The sequence below is a fragment of the Pholcus phalangioides genome, unplaced genomic scaffold (genome assembly GCF_987345545.1).
Source record: "Pholcus phalangioides strain wild (caught in Gottingen) unplaced genomic scaffold, Ppha-v1.0 ptg000004l_1, whole genome shotgun sequence".
Taxonomy (NCBI): domain Eukaryota; kingdom Metazoa; phylum Arthropoda; class Arachnida; order Araneae; family Pholcidae; genus Pholcus; species Pholcus phalangioides.
In genome coordinates, this window is record NW_028301597.1 from 10,764,714 (window position 1) to 10,776,664 (window position 11,951).

Consider the following 11,951-nt stretch of genomic DNA (forward strand, 5'->3'; position numbering starts at 1 on the left):
TGTCTTACTAGCTAAACCATATAGTATTAGCCTTTATCATTCTATTTACAAATGTTTCCAACTTGATAGTGTCATACATGAACAGAAAATCTGATTGATCCAAAAATATATCTATGCTGCTGATTATCATAAGGTTACACAATGAGCTACCAGCTCTGAATGCACCAAAAAGAAATGCACACAAACTTGTTTTTTTAAGCCCTTATAAGGATGGCCAAAATGTTAGTAGAAACTTTAAAAATTCATAAAAACCAGAATAATAGCCGAAATAAACTGTTTTTAGGGTTAGCATCGCTAGGTCACAAGAATTTTTGTAAGACAGAAAAAAAACCAAAAAACAGCCAATAGGTGGCACTGGTACGAGCGATATGGTCCCAGGTGTATCAATCCGGTCCATCCAATCTTTCGGAACTGAAAGATGCGATCCACCAAGAGGTGTCAGACCTGCTGCACTTTGCCATTACTGGATTTGTGACTCGCCTGCAATGTGTTATTAACTGTGGTGGTGGTCATATGGAAAACATTGCTGTAATAAACGATTTGGAGGCATTCTGTTCATTATTTGCATATCTTTTTTTTACTTGTGTACATCAGCGCCACCTACATCTAAAAATAATTCCCATGACCTAGTGATGTAACCTTGCAAACCATTTTTTATTTCGGTTACTTTTCCAGTTTTTATGAATTTTTAATGTTTCTACACACTTTTTGCCACCCCTGTACAAGGAAGTGGCCACAGACAGGTTGACTGCTGACCACATATAGAGGTGGCCGCAGAATGGGGGTGATTTTTGTATTATGCTTATGGAGCCTATTGTCCATTCTGAAGAAAACTGGCTGCAAAGAGGAGTGGCGGCTTAGGGGAGTTTCACTATATTTAATTCACAGGGATACCAGTGAATGATAGGAGCAGGAGGGGCCATACTTTAATTTTTTCCGAGGATTTTGCCCATAACCTGGATAGGGACCCAAGTAAATTGGACTACAGCGGCATCTGAGATTTATTTCAGTCACTAATTATTTTTAACATGAAATCTATGGCAGTTAATATTAATTTTTTATATACATAAAACTTTTTTATAGTTTGACTATAATTTGAATATATAATTTAGCAGTACGCCAACGGTGTACACGAAGAATAGATTTGAATTTTCATAGGTGTATCGTAAAATATATGCATAAAAAAGAGAGAGGAACTATCCTCTTTTCTATCAAGTACAGAATACTTTAATACTATCATACTTTCTGTGGATCAAATGAACTTCGAAACATTCGAGTTGGAAATGGTTCACAGCAAATGGACAAGTAGAATATTCACTACAAACACGTGTGATTGAGATTCACCAGAATATTTTGTCAACAAGGGAGATCAATTTGAACTCAAATTATTAAGCAAAATCGGAAAAACGCCGTTTAGACCAACATTTCACATTTAGCTTTTTACTGAGATGGGCGATCCGCTCATGAACCGTTTAGAAGAGCCGGCTCTTCAAAGAGCGAATGGTTCAGTGATAAAGCCGAGCAGTGATGAAGCGTTCTCACCAAGGCTGTACTAAGAAGTATTATGCTGAGATCCCACTAGGTTTTTCACCGCTCGTCGATTTGCCGCGAGATAAGAAATTTCGCGGTGAACACCGCAAGTTCACCATATCTACAGACAAAATGTTAGAGAGTTCAGATTCTGCGCCCTGATTGGGCGAAACGAAGGTTGCCGGAGCGCTGTCTGTTTGGCTACTTTCCCTTTGCTTGGCTAGTTTCTCTTTCCATGTCGTGTCATTCTTTATCAGTGATGGCAACTCGTGGGAAATTTCCATATTCGTGGGAAAAATTGGCCAAAATTTGGATAAGTGGGAAATTTCTTGGCATTTGTGAGAAATTTTGAGAGTTCATCAAGCAAAATAGTTTTTTGAAAAAAATAAAAAATATTAATGCAGTGCAATACTTTTCTATTGTAAAATACTTGGCTAATTTTCACCGGTAGATGGCAGCACATTTTTTTGGAATGCGTGGGGAAAAATTTGGTCAAAAGGGAAATTTTGCTGGGAGAGGTTACCATCACGTTCTTCATACATTTCTCTCGGCCAATTTTCTCGCTTTATTTTTCCCCTTTTCGATTTTTATCTTTTAAATTTTTAATCTTTACGCTTAATTTTATTAATTTAACAAAAGGGTTGTTAAATTGATAAAATTAAGCGTTGTCGCTTCTCAGGACCAAATCACATTGATCGCAATGGAGGATCTTCCTAGTAATTACTGTTATAAAGTAATCAGAAATGACGAGGAGAGAAAAACCGTTGTTTTTAGAGTAAAAGATGTGACAAAGGAAGAAACCGATATGGTAAGTGCTGTATAGCCTTTCCGTTTTACCAGGGGTCTTCAACGTGTGGCCCGCTTAGGGTGACCATACGTCCCGTATTTCCCGGGACAGTCCCGGTTTTTCTCCCTTTTCTGGCCGTCCCGACTTTTTTGCAAAAGTGTCCCGGTTTTTCCCGTTTTTTACATGACGCCTACTTGGATTTTTATTCTTCATTGAAGTCAACGATTGAAATTATTTTTTATCTCATAAGTTATATTATGATAATTACAACTATAAATAAGAACATTAATCTCCCGCATTTGTCTTATTGAACGTTTTATTTCGTGGAATTCATTTTAATACACTGCAATTCGCAGTAACACTTCGTTTCCCTGCTTTTCGATTTTTCTGTAGTTTCAGCTATAGTTGGCAACTTCGTGCACTTTTGGCGTCATTCTTGGCGATAATTGGCGATGTCCCGTATTTTCCCGTATTTGGAATTCCAATTTCCCGTATTTCTCTGGGGGAAATATGGTCAGCCTAGGCCCGCTGATCATTTTCTGAAAATAGTTGAAAACATTGAAAAACGATTCATTCCGGAGAATTAATTGAAGAAATAATTTCGAAATCAATGAAAAAAGTAATTTCAGAATTTATGCAAGAAATAAATACTGTAATTTCGGAATTTATAAAAGAAATAATTCTAGGAATGAATGAAAGAAAGATAATTCCAAAATTGATGAGAATCCTGAATTATTGGAATAAATAATTCCAGAATCGATTCAGAAATAAAAAATTTCCTATGTGAAGCTCAAGACAATCACCCACATGTTTGAAACACTTCTGACACCATGGAGAAGTGATCAGCCCAGTTTCCCAAACTTTAAATTTTTCAACCAATAACTTCTGAGGGTGTGATGAAATGGTCTAGAGAAGCGAAGGTTGTAGCGAGATGCCTTTGAATTTCCCTATAGATTAATGATTTAAAACTCATCTCGCCTATTGCTAGCACCCAAGAGTGCTGTTCAACAGCCCAATTGGAAACCACTTCAAGAATTAACATTATGCTGGGTGTAGTCAAAGCCAGGTCATTGAAAGGGGTAGATTTCTCTCCCCCCGCAGAAAAAATTTCTGGCTATGTAAGAGAACTTCAGATCTTAAACAGCTACCAGAGACGCGGGTGGATGTCTGGCCAAGATTTTTCTGAGGTCCTACCTGACTAAAAATGGTCTGCCTATGAATTTACATGTATACTAAAGAAAATTTGAAGACCATCCCGCCAGGCTCGGGTGAGTTTGTGTTAAGATGACACTGTTCCACCGGTGTAAGGCATACACAGACAAGTTCTGGGGGGAAGAGCACGATGATATGCAATATATAATGGTCGCCATGGCCCCGCAAGGTTAGGTAGGGCCCGGGACAATCATTTCCCTTCATGCTACAAATTCACTGTTGAAGGGCCCATGAAAAGTTTGGTCTGTGTGCGGGCCCAAGTGCGGGCCCACAAAATATCCCAGCCTAGGGGACTTGCTTCAGGCTGTGGGGGGGGGGGGGGGCATGATGGTCCATAACGTGTCTGGAAAATTCACCGACAACAATTCACCGCCGGAAAATTCACCGCTAGGAAAATTCACCGACCAACAATTCACCGCCATGCAATTCACCGCTACGAAAATTCACCGCCATGCAATTCACCACTAGGAAAATTCACCGACTAACAATTCACCGACAACAGTACAACTGTTCGATGCGAGTCAGTTAGCGTGGGAGTGAGCGATTGAGTTACTGAGTCAGTAAGACAGGAGTGAGTGAGTGACCTAATGAGTATGTGAGTGAGTGACCCACTGAGTATGTGACCTAGTAATTGAATGAGTGAGTAAATGACTTAGTAATTGAATGAGTGAGTAAGTGACCTAGTAATTGAATGAGTGAGTGAGTGACCTAGTAATTGAATGAGTGAGTGAGTGACCTAGTGAGTATGTGAGTGAGTGACCTAGTGAGTATGTGAGTGAGTGACCTAGTGAGTATGTGAGTGAGTGACCTAGTGAGTATGTGAGTGATTAAGTGAGTGACCTAGTGAGTATGTGAGGGGTTAAGTGAGTGACCTAGTGAGTATGTGAGTGATTAAGTGATTGAGCGAGTGCCCTAGTGAGTATGTGAGTGATTAAGTGATTGAGCGAGTGACCTAGTGAGTAAGTGAGTGACTGAATTAGTTAGTTTTAACCTAGTAGTATCACAAATGATTTAAAAAGCTGATTGTTCTATGTTATATTGTATATATTACAATATCGACCTACTGGCATATTTATAGCTTCAGCGGTTTCGGCTCGGCGTGATTCCAACATATGACCCCCCTCCATTATTGAACCCCCCCCCCCCCTAGGAGAAACCCTTTCTTAGTCAGTTCACGTCGTGAAACAAAACTATTCACAAAATTTGATATCAGCGGTTTTGGCTGGGCGATGACGAATCAGTCAGGGGACATGTTATTTTACATACAATATGTAGGAAGGAAGACGTCCTATCTTTCACGGTAATATAAGAGCACCCTCTGACGATGTATACGGAGCTCAGGCAGACGTCGACGTGTACGTGGGTGAGACCAGACGTAAGACGACTTCATATATTATTCGTGTATTAAGGAGTTCTAACCAGACGTGGCCTCCCACACTGACGCTTTTGTTGTATTATTTTGTTTCTTATTTAATGAAGATCAATGGATTAAACTATCTTAGTATCCCTTTTAATTGTATTATTGTGAGCATTCCCCACATTTGGGGGCTCGACCCTTTCAACTCACCCATCCCCTAGATAAATGACGAGTGCAGTGACATTTGGTAGACGAAACGAGAAGCTGTCCAACGCGAGTGCGGTACTGTGTGTGCATCTGGGTTATTTAGCAGACTTTTTGTTTTCATCAGACGGGGTGAGTTCTTTTTCTCATAATGGAGATTTCTCTCGGAGAAATTCCATCCATTGCTCAAACTCTAAAATTTGCGAAATCATCAATCATAAAACTGTTAAACGACATCATTTTTGACGACATCCCTTCGATCGAAGCAGCAGAAAAAAGCTTCGAGCTTTCAAGGGATTTCCTTGGAATGTTGATGTTCCCGAAAGAAAAAAAATAGTCCTAGAATCATTTAATTTGTCCCAGTTAATTTCAGTCGGAAATGCCCTGCATTTGGAAATCCCAGAAACAAAGGAACAGATTTGCGACGAAATTTTTAATTTTTTGTCGAATGTGCGAGACTTTCACAATTATAATAGTAATAATAATTCTTCAGAGGGGGACAGTGATGATGATGATGACGACGCGAAATCCTCCATATCAGGAAGATTGCAGGCTTCAGTTCATGAAAAGAAAAAAAGAACACCCCCTCCGCACCGACGCGACCCCACCACATATCCACTCTCACACTAAGCAGAACAGAGACTCGTTCACCCCGCGGGATCCCCTGCATGTAAACAAAAATGCTGCAGTGATGACGATTCCGAACCCTCCCTTCGAAAGCCATCATAGCTGTCAAGACGGAAGTTATTGGCTGGTTTTGAACGACTTGAAAGAGACGATGAGGTCTTTCTCGGGGGAGGACACATATGGTGTGACTGCTTTCATCGGGGACGTGGAGGAGAATTTTTCGCTTTTTCCTTCCCTAAACGAACAACAAAAAATCATGCTCGTAAAATGAAACCTTGTAGGCCCCGCGAAAATGTTCGTTCAGTCTCAAAGAGGGCTAACAACATGGAAAGCATTAAAGGGAGCACTACTTGAGGAATTTAGCATGAAGATAAACAGTGCTGAATTGCATAGACGACTTCAACAACGGAAAATGCGTCCGTCAGAAACCCTTTCCGAATATTTTATAGCTATTCGAGAATTAGCTAGCCATGGCAATGGTATTATCGATGATGCGTCGATTATAGACTGTTGTATAAACGGTATTTCTGATTTACCAGCAAATAAATTTCTACTCTATGGGGTGCCAGACGATTGCCGAATTCAAAACAAAGTTAATGATGTATGAAAAAGTCTTTAATGAATCAAGCCGTAGCCGATCCTCAACTGGATTCCATCATCCAACCAATACTCTTGACGTAAGCAATCGGTTTCACAAGCGTGACCCGAAATTAAGCAGTCAAAAGCGCAACCCGAATTTTGAAAACTTTTCATACACCTCCCTCCATACACCTAAAAATTTCAAAAACATTCGAATGCAAGCCACCGTCATGGACGGTCGCAGGAAATAATCTTCTGACACGGTATATAGTCAACGAGGGTACGTGCCCCTGCGAGTTCATCCGGGAGTAGCGGTACCACACTACCGAATACCCGAAGGGAGACAGCGAGGAGTAGGACGAGGAAGGGCCTCGGGTTGGATCTCGACTGGTTGAGGTTTTACCTGAATGCATTGATTTCTCTTTCAGAAAATAAGTCGAGAGCTTTCTTCCGACGCTTCTGGAACGAGACACAGCAAAGGTTGCGGTGGCATTCGGCGGCGAACTTCGACGACCTGACCTGACCCCCCTGCTTAAAATCTTTTTCCCCTACGCTAGTTGCGTTCCCCATAGTGCTCTTTTATTTTGTGTGCTCATGCTGCGTTTGGTGCCAACTTGTCTGCAAAGGGTAAGTGCTTTTTGCTTGCCGCTTATCTTTGATTACGACGAGATTTTGTCCGCTAATTGGCTCCACCGCAGGAGGCCAACTTCATAGGATTAAAGCGCAAATTGAACTTTTTGATGATGATTCTGATACAGTAGAGTATTTCTGTTTGCTTAAACCATGGTTAGGGGAATATTTTGATAGACAGAGAAGTCTAAGCAGTATTGGTGACGAAAATTGTAACACTGCAGTGGAGTTAGATAAGGTTCTTGAATTATTTGGTGAATATATATGTTGTGATGAGGACGATGGTGTAGATCTAGTAGACAGTATTGTGCATGCAACGGTAAAATTTTTCTCTGAAATAGAGAGGAATCCATGTCCACATGCTGTAGCGATGGCCTTCATGAAAGATGAAAAAGAAAACATACTGAATATTCAGTATAAAAGTAGTGACAACGAGCCCTATAGAAATAAGCTAAGAAGTAGCTCTAAAACGACATTCAAGGGAGAGACGAGCTCTAATGCTAAAAACAAGAAAAAGAAAAAGGTGCATAATATCAGTCTTAGCCCTGGGAAAGATAACGAACACGCTGTTGACATGGCGTCCTTCTCTGTTTCGGACTTCAGAAGAGAAGTGGTCCCATCGCTCAACGAAGGAAATAATCTAGACAGCCCAGATGATAATGTAGATTCAGTTTCGCCCCAAATGCTGAGGGCCATACATCTAATCAGGAAGAAGCAGACCCCCTCCCATTTCAAAATAACAGTGACGATAGCGAAGATGATGATGATGGATTTCAAGAGGTATCTTACCAGCGTAAAAAGAAGAAATATAATATTCCCCCCATTGTTTTGTCCTCTTGGGGAACCAGGTGGCTCTCCAGTTTTGGGGAAATGAGAAAATTATGTGAGTTCCCCCCTGAATCGAAAACAGCGGTAAACACGATCACAATTAAAGTTTTCTCAGAAAACGATTATCGATCGGTCACCAGATACTGTAAGGAAAAAGGCTACAACTTTTACTCATTCGAATTGAAAGCAGACCGCCACTTAAAGGTGGTAATTAGAGGACTTCCCCCGGGGATAGAGGTAGATGAAATAGCGGAGGACATACTTAGTCAAGGGTTTGAGGCAGTGAAGGTCTCAAACATGAAAAATTACCAAACAGGGCAGAATTATCCCCTTTACCTGGTGGAATTCTCTGCAAAATAAGGGAATTTTTAATCTAACCAAAATCGCTGAAATTCCCGTTCATATAGAGCGATATAAAGGAAATAGGAACACCCTTCAATGCAGGTTCTGTTTGCGCCTAGGGCACAGCTCTGTAACGTGCCACGATAAACCGTCCTGTTCATTTTGTGGCGAAAACCATATCACTGGGAAATGCCCAAATAAAGGGGACCGAAGTAAGCGAAAATGCACCCTCTGCGGGTCAGACAAACACACAGCATTCTTCGGGGGATGTCCCAAAAAGATACAAAGGCAGAGAGCTGAGAATACAGGCAGAGTATTTATCCCCTCCTTGCCATCGATTCTGCAGAAAGACCCCAATTTTGAGCACCGCTCTAGAAATGAAAACAGAATTCTGGCTGGAGGTCTGACATTTGCGGATATCCTAGCGGGTAAGCAGCCGCAGGACCAAAATATGGACGGCCCTGACCTAGAGTCACATAATAGCTTCCCTTCACTTCATCCGGACGGCCTTGACCGAGAGTCTAGCAGCACCGAGAGGGAAATAGCAATGAGTGTCCCGTTCATACCGAAGCAGACCAAACGTCCCCCCGGTCATATGAGAGGGAAGAAGCTGGGGATGGGGAAACACCCCTTAGATAAGGGAAATTCGATTCCCGAAAGTGATTACGCCAGCGCACTAGAGAGGGCGCTAGGAGAGAAAATTCTGCACGAAACCAGAGAAGTGTTAGATGACACCTTAAGTCAAGTAGAAAATATTAGTAAGCAAGCATCATCATCATCACCATCGAATGAAAAGGTAAACATCCTGGTTGCCGCCTCTCTTTTCCCCACGGGGGAGGGAACCAATAAGGACGATGTAATAGAAAACCAGAGGTTTTTTCTCCCAGGGAAATAAATATTGACAACGAATTTGAAAATCTAGCAAATGCTACATGCAATATTACTTCAATGTTAAAACATGACGACGAGATCAGTCAAAAAATTATTGCCCTATTAAGCGGCCTTAAGGAAGTCATCAATCTATTAAAGAGCAAACAATAGGTAAAAACGCTAACAATCTTGGCCTACCCAGGCCCTTAACAATTCTTTCATGGAATGCAGGCAGTATTAAACATAAAATTAGGGAACTCACCGAAACACTATTCGAGCTAGATATCCATGTTGCCCTCATACAAGAAACTTGGCTATTGCCCAGCGATAAACTGAAAATCAACCGCTACAATTGTGTAAGAATAGATAGAACTCACAATCGTGGAGGAGGGGTATGTGTTTTAATCAGGAATAATATTCCTTTTAAGAAACTAGATATTCCCCAATCCAACACGATGGAAACACTTGTAGTTACAGTTAGAATTAACAACACGGATATAAATATTGTATCTCTGTACAAGCCACCACGAAATGCAGTAGATTTAAATCACCTCAGGAATATATTTGACCTTAATACACCCACAATTATAGCGGGGGATTTCAATGCGAAGCATGCCAGTTGGCACTCCAATTATAACTGCTCAAGGGGAGTTGCCCTTAACAGATTCTGTCTAAATAACGGAGTAAACATTCACGCCACAGATTACCCAACACACTACCCGGACCACCCATTTCACAGGCCAGATACAATTGATTTTGCAATTAGCAAGAATATTGATGCATCAATTTCTATACATTCCCCAGCACTTCTGAAGTCAGATCACAACCCCTCTTAATCAGGATTGACTTCCTATTTGCACTTAGCGTACCCACCATCAGAAAAACCAATTGGGAACTATTTGCCCAGATACTAGAAAACAACCCAACGCTTGAGCTCTCATCCCACTCGATCGAGGAAATTGAAACTAGTGTTGCCCGTATCACAGACGTTATTCAAACTGCACTGGACAGTGCCACTGAGAGAATCAAAACAAGCGAACATCAATACGGCCTGTCCAGACTATTACTCAGGAAAATTAGGGAAAAGAATAAGATCAGGAAAAGGTGGCAAAGGCACAGGCAGCCACGGAACAAATTGAAACTTAATCAAATGGAAAGGGAAATTCAAGAGGAGATCCGAGCCTTCACGAACGAACGTTTCACCACATTTCTAGAATCGCTCGAGATCCAGGATGGCTCCCTCTGGAAAGCCTTGAAAATTTGTAAAAGCAAAAGGGAAATAATTACGAAATTACATAGTGCAAGCAATGGTGTGGTCTTTACCCCTCAGGACATAGCCAATGCTTTTGGCGAAAGCCTGGAAGAGCAGTTCTCGCCAAATGGCATCCAGGATATGGCCACTAAGATGGCAAATCGTATCGGCAGAAAATTCAAAATTATTTCACACACAATCCACCGGTCACCATGGAAACCGATGAGCTCCCTCTAACAACAATAAGCGAACTCAACGAGGTGATTAATAATCTTAAAATTAAAAAAGCACCCGGGCATGATAATATCTCAAATCAGGCCCTTAAAACTCTTCCTACTAATATTCGCCTTTCTCTGCTTAATATCTTCAACAGCATGATTCAACTTAACTATTTTCCCAGTTTCTGGAAAAAAGCATTAATAAAACCTATCCATAAACCTAACTCGGATCCTCTCTTTCCCCAAAATTTTCGTCCAATATCGCTTCTTTCTAACATGAGTAAACTGTTTGAGCGAATTTATGCTTCTCGCTTTCTCTTCTACCTTCACACTAACAATATTATCCGCCCCGAGCAACACGGTTTCCGGGGGGGCCATTCATGCACTACCCAGCTGCTCAGGACCACCGAATTTATCATGGATGCCCTGAACCATAGAGAATATGTTTGTGCCGTCAGCCTTGATGTGGCAAAGGCATTTGATAAAACAAATCATGAAACGTTGCTTGCCAAACTTATGGATTTAAATTTTCCCAGTAAGTTCATATACTTCTTCAAGAGCTACATCGAAAACAGAACATTTCAAGTAAAAATTGGGGACAAACTCTCTTCCCCTAGACAGATAAGAGCCTCTGTGCCTCAGGGAAGCGTGTTGGGCCCACATTTATTTAACATCTATGTTAACGACTTCCCCGGACCACAGCGTGGGATTATAAGTCAGTATGCAGATGACGTCTTTTTACTAACACACTGTACTGACGTAAACAAAGCATACGAAAATCTCCAAGAGACAATGGAGGACGTCGAAGACTATTGTCAAGAATCTGACATCAAACTAAACAACAACAAATGCAATTTCACGTGGTACTACAGAAGGAAAAAGCCTCCGGACGGGCCAAATCACCATCTCGAAATAGGGGGCGTAAAATTAAGACCGAAATCACACTTAAAATATCTTGGGGTAATATTTGATAGCAAAATGAATTTCAAGGCACACGTAGAAGCAGTAAAAGCACAGGCAACCAAAAAACAGGGCATGTTAAATAGGATCTACTTCCCGGGTAGCAAACTGTCCCTCAGAAATAAGATGCTACTTTATAATTCGATGATACGCCCAACAATTACCTATGCAGCTCCGGTTTGGGCATTTAAGACCAAAAAGAATATCAGGGACCTCCAAATATTTGAAAATAAGAGCTTTCGTAGATTTACGGGGGCTAGATGGTATATGAGGAACGAAGATTTACGCTGCGATCTAAAAATCAATACATTTCTAGATCAAGCACGAAAACTAGCCAAAAGTTGCTATGAAACGATAAAAGATTCTGAATGTGAACACCTTAGAGAAATCCTAAGCTATGATTCTGAAACCATCATAAAACATGGCAGGCCTATGAACATTCTCCACCGTCCCTGGTAGGAGTTTTGTAAAAAGCTGTATATAATGTAAAAATGTAAATATTTCGACCCTCTTTCTTATTATCAAATTTTTGTATAATTTGTATATGTGTAAAAA

General features: G+C 40.9%; 1 protein-coding gene across 7 annotated transcripts in view; it reads right to left on the bottom strand.

Annotated features, from left to right (window-relative positions):
• LOC149086528 (transmembrane protein 117-like) overlaps positions 1–1,563 on the bottom strand; it is a 255,499-nt gene extending 253,936 nt beyond the window's left edge. For 4 of the 7 annotated variants that reach the window (XR_016196129.1, XR_016196130.1, XM_089255989.1 and 1 more), the window contains exon 1: positions 1,243–1,463. The gene's annotated coding sequence lies outside the window, so the exon portion shown is untranslated. Of the gene's footprint in view, positions 1–1,242 lie in introns of all 7 variants that reach the window. The other 3 variants (XM_089255986.1, XM_089255987.1, XM_089255988.1) reach the window with 3 other exon arrangements.
• Between the last annotated feature and the right edge of the window lie 10,388 nt (positions 1,564–11,951).